This window comes from Amborella trichopoda, chromosome 3, assembly GCF_054954075.1.
Source record: "Amborella trichopoda isolate Santa Cruz 75 chromosome 3, AtrichopodaSantaCruz75HAP2 v2.0, whole genome shotgun sequence".
In the NCBI taxonomy this organism is placed as follows: Eukaryota; Viridiplantae; Streptophyta; class Magnoliopsida; order Amborellales; family Amborellaceae; genus Amborella; species Amborella trichopoda.
The window spans coordinates 42881344-42886479 of NC_142338.1; the positions used below are offsets into that span (position 1 = coordinate 42881344).

Consider the following 5136-nt stretch of genomic DNA (forward strand, 5'->3'; position numbering starts at 1 on the left):
AAGAGAAAGAAGAAAGAATAAGAGAGAAAGAAAGAAGAGAGAGAGTGGACCTAGAATGTGCTTGAACTTAGGTGCAACTTCATTAGTCCCTTTGTATGAATATAAGAGATATATTTAGGCTTGATGGTTCAAGACTACAGTCTAAGGGTCTACGTATATGGTTAGGTAAGTTGGTTTGAAGTGTGGTGTACTGAACTAAGGAGTATAGGGTAGGCTAAGGTTCACTGTGAACTATGGTGTATGGTATAGGATGTAAGGTGTATGGAGTAGGGTAGGGAGTTGGGAGTTCTAAGGTGTAGGGGATAAGCTAAGGTGCATGGTGCACTATGGTGTATAACGGAAGGGATAGGCTAAGGTGTATGGTGATCTATGGTGTATTGTGTAGGGTAAGGTGTAGGGGATAAGCTAAGGTGTATGGTGCTCTAGGGGTATTTTATCTCTCTAGAAAATATTTCTCTCTACTTCTATTTTGGTCTCTAACTTTTAAGCAAAGTAAAAAAACAAGATAAGAACTTGATTGCAAATGACTAAGAATTCAAGAGAGTTGAAGAGCTCAATTATAAATGACTTAACTTCCTTAGATATAGCAACCTCTAGACAATGGTGGAATGCTAATAAACACTCAAAATTGTAAAAAAATACACATTTTATGAATTAAAATATTAATCCCGTTTTTTGATCAAAAGACCAAAATACCACTATGTACTTTTCAACAAATGACAAAACCGGCCATGAGGGGCCTCTTGCCATTGCTAGGGTTCGAGAGATTTTTTAGACGCTTACAATGGTAATTCGGGCGATCAATTATCGTAGAATTGATGCTTGAACTTTTGAGCACGTTTTGATACTCTTTGATCCTCTTGAAACTGATTTTTTAGGAAAAACCAAAATCCGGTCAAGTTTCATAAACTTGTGATTATTCGACCATTAATCAGGCACGATCTATGATGTTTCAAGCCTTCATTTTGATCACAAATCAAAGGGGATACTATCATGATCATTTGACAATAAATTTCATCCATTTTGCTCTCCGTTTATGCACATTCCAATTTCGGGAAGTTGCGGAAAAATGGGATTCATGCGACCGGAAAAATGTCATTTTCAACCTCAAAATTAGTGTTATCCGGACTCAGATCATATATAAAAATTATACCAAACTATAGCACTTCGAAGCATTGTCGTAATGGACCTATGCTTACGATGATCCAACATAGGGATCTTGAACTTTGGCCTCTCAAAGAATTGGATGTTCTTCTTTATAAAATCTAAATTTTCATGTTTCAAGCCTATTTTCTTTCTAGAAATTCTCTCGTGTCGAGCTACGCCATGACACGTGCTATATGTCAAAACGAGCAAGTAGTCGATATTTAACTTGTATCCGAATTTGAACTTAATTGAACTTAAAAGAGTGAGTTATGAGCATATGAAAATCATCCCGAAATGAGAAAACAGAGTTTATGATAAGTTAAGCCCAGAATGATCCCAAATAGTCCGATTGAGCCGAAATTTGGCACGTGAGGGTTTTTCGACATTCCAGATCCAATGGCGGTGGTCTGATACTGTTTTGAGAATAAAAAAATGGAGCTATAGTTATAGGGTTCATTTTCAGCATGAAAGGAACTGGATTTGAAAACCAAGTTTCGCTCTGATCATACCAAAATTCGTCAGAACGCGACAAAACTTTGTGGATGTCCTTAGGGTAACTAAAACTACCATCTCAGGTAATTTGAGGCCATGCTGACACTTCTTCATAGGTCGCCCAGTTTTAGGCTTATTGCTACAGTCTTATCGTCGTCAAGCGGTGCCTTGGGCACCGGCGGGACCAGGTTACTACCGGCTCTCTCTTTATTCGCCCCCGGGATACAAGTACATAAAAAATGACGTATAACAGTTACATGTATCTCTCTCCATTAGAAGACTTTTATTCTTCTATACAAAAAAAAAAAATACATATAGCTCTTTTCGGATGTCAAGTGCTTATCTTTCTTGAGCTTTGCACTATTTGAACATAGCTGATAACTTTGCTCCTCCAAATCGTTTTGATAAATGAAAGCTCAAAGAACCTTTCACAATTGATACAATCTTGAATTCAAAACTCTAAATGCCATAATACTATTCAGCACATTGACTGCCATAAACTATTGAGCTCGTTGATATTTCCATCTTCAATGTTCGCCTGCAGGTAGGTAATAATATACAGCTAAAAACTTTTAAGCTTGCATTACACATGATTTTCAAATTCTTATCCGTGTTCCGAGAGAGAGAGAGAGTATCAATATCTTTAGAGACATAAATCTATGCACAAAAAAAATTTAAGTTGGAGACTCGAATATTTGCATAAAACAATAACTCCAATAACTTCATGTTGTGACTCTAAACTCATATCAACTGGATGCTTTCAAAGCAAACAAAAATCTAACAACAAAGAAAATTACTTGAATCATGTGAGAAAGTGTATGACACCAGTGAAGCATGGTTCGGAGGAAATACCATTCTTAGGGAATTGCAGTTGAAACTATCACACTTCATGGGCGTTGGTAACATGGCTATGATGGTTGTTGTTGCATGAGCAGCCCCTTCATGTTTGATGCCAATTGATGCTTTGTGAGTGACATAATAATGTGCAGGGTAAATTTTGACCAAAAGAAAAAAAAACGAATGGGATCCAATAATATGTTTTTCTCGACCTCGAATTGGTATACACAGCAGTATGATTTGGAGCCCAAACTCCATTCATGGAACTCCCTAATCAATAAGGAAGAATATTTATTTTCATTATCAGAGGTGGTGACTTACTTGAATAATCAAGTGATGAGAGGGAATGCTTGTTCAAGCCATTCCAACTCTACCAATCGTGAATCATACTCTCGGTTCTTTTGCAAAATTGGTAAGTTTTCTTCCTTTTCGCTTACTTTCTGCATGTTTAGCATGGCCAGTACATATTTAGCTCCATCTTTACCTTGATAAGATCTAGAACCTCTACTGAAAATTTTATTGAACACTTTGAGGGCACAATAAGGCAAATTTCAAAAATGTGTAAAATCCAATGCAAAAATTCTCAATACTCCAACAAAAAAAAACAGGAAAATAAAAAGAGCAAAAACAAAGATAAAAATAGATCTAACATTTTTCTGTTAACTAAATTTAATGCCTTTTTTTCAGTATATTTGATAGAAATACTATGACATCAAAATTCAAAACTCTTAACTCATGGCCGCCATAATTTCGTTAATTAACACGTACACTATAAATTGCAAAGGAATATGGCAGTTTAGAATGAAATCCACAAATAACTTGATTTATCTTCCAAATTTTCTCTTGGGGTTTCCATTGTTTCATGCCAAAAACGACCTGTATCCACTCATTTGGGTTCCCTTCTTTCAGACCGAAAAAGCCCTGGATGCTCTAAAAGAGAGAGAGAGAGAGAGAGAGAGAGAGAGGTTATAAGAGGAATGTTTGAAAAGAGCGCCTAATTAAACCATTAGAAAAAATGTTGCACAATTCGGGGACTCATACCAAGATGTTTGCTGGAGGGCTAGCAATGCAACACAAAGAGATACCATGCGGCATTACTTTTTACAGTTTGGAGAGCTACAAGAGGTTGCTGTTATCACTGATAAAAACACAGATTTTTTCCACATTGATTTGCCCAGAAAGATGAAAGAGAATGTGTGAAGAGAGAGAGAGATGGGGGAGCAAAAGAACGTAGAGAGAGATATGGGGGAGCACAAGACGCTAGAGAGAGAGATGGGGGAGCACGACGTTAGAGAGAGGGTGGGTGGTTGTCAATGCAAAGACGTGAGATCGTGGATGGAGTGGAGTAATAAAAAATCTCAATATTTCCCTTTTTTTTATTTCTAATGTAATTTATCAGTAATGATCCGACTCTCCGACACTTATATATGTAAGACCCCAAAAGATCACCATTAAATTTGGCATAGATCTTTAAAAAGATCAAGTCTCACACCTATGTGATAACTTTTTTAGATATCTGTGCCAAGTTTAGTGGTGATCCTTTGGAGTCATATACACTTTATGGTCCGATACACATGAGTGTGTGTAAAATCCCAAAAGATCACCATTAAATTTAGTACCGATCTCTAAAAAAAGTCAAGTCCTACCTCCATGTGATACTTTTCTACATATCTATACCAAATTTAATAGTGATCCTTTAAAGTCCTACATACATGGGTTTGGGAGGGTCTCATAGGATCATTACTCTTTAATTTGAGCCAATAGTAAAAAATATTCTTTTAGTTGAGCTTTAGCATTGCAATGAACAAGGGACAAGCGTTTCTAACTTTAACCCATATTATTTGAGGGTTTTTAACTTGAATAAGGGAAGGTACAAGGACCATCACAAGGGATTATAACTTTAACCCATATTATTTGGGGGTTGTTAACTTTAGAAATTCCCAGATAGGGATATATATTACCGTGTTATTGCAATATCATGAAACTATGAAAACCATGTTTGTGCATTTGTATGACTTTAAATTTTGCTCACAAACACTCTTCTGCCCAATAATCAAATCTCAAAAAATAAAATTCAAATTTTCAAACTAGATATGGTCAAAATGAGTGCTATCCAAGAATCTCGATCATCTATTTGATGAGTTTCAAGAACTAGGCATTTATGAATTCAAAATCAAAATTTTTATGTTTTAACATTATTAATCAAATGATAAAAAAGCTATCTATAAAATTTGAAAATGAAAAAATTCCTTTTAGGCCCTATAGGCGTTGCGTAGTGTTTTCCATATATATATATATATATTGTTCACGATACAAATCAGGACGATCTCAAGATGAGATTCGACCAGATCAAAACCAGAAATTGATTTTTTAAGAGTGATAGAGAGTGTGACAATCAAATTCTAATATGAAGTCAGATCTACTCAGAAATCAGTAGATGTGCTCTCAAATCATTGGCAGAGCCAGCATTGATCCGAGATACGAAATGTTACACAAAATACAAAAAAACTAATTTAATTATAATAAAATAAATAAATAAAATAAAAATGCAAGAAAGAGTAAAACACACCAGATCTGATCAGTTTGCTCTAAACTCTCGAGGATTCGAGGCCTCTCCCGTATCAGAACCGACTAAGTTTATGTCATATGTCCTCTTTGTCT

The 5136-nt window shown here is 35.7% G+C and overlaps 1 long non-coding RNA gene across 3 annotated transcripts; it reads right to left on the reverse strand.

Moving 5' to 3' along the window:
• Positions 1-1869: 1869 nt before the first annotated feature.
• On the reverse strand, positions 1870-3798 carry LOC110007299 (uncharacterized). Of its 3 annotated transcripts, XR_016052546.1 has the most exons (5): positions 3517-3797; positions 3244-3405; positions 2797-2915; positions 2491-2576; positions 1870-2176 (listed from the first exon to the last, which is right to left on the reverse strand). It is a non-coding gene; the product is annotated as an uncharacterized LOC110007299 (long non-coding RNA). The 3 variants fall into 3 exon arrangements; XR_016052548.1 differs by lacking the exon at positions 3244-3405 and having other exon boundaries at positions 3517-3798; XR_016052547.1 differs by lacking the exons at positions 2797-2915; positions 3244-3405 and having other exon boundaries at positions 3517-3793.
• Positions 3799-5136: the final 1338 nt, after the last annotated feature.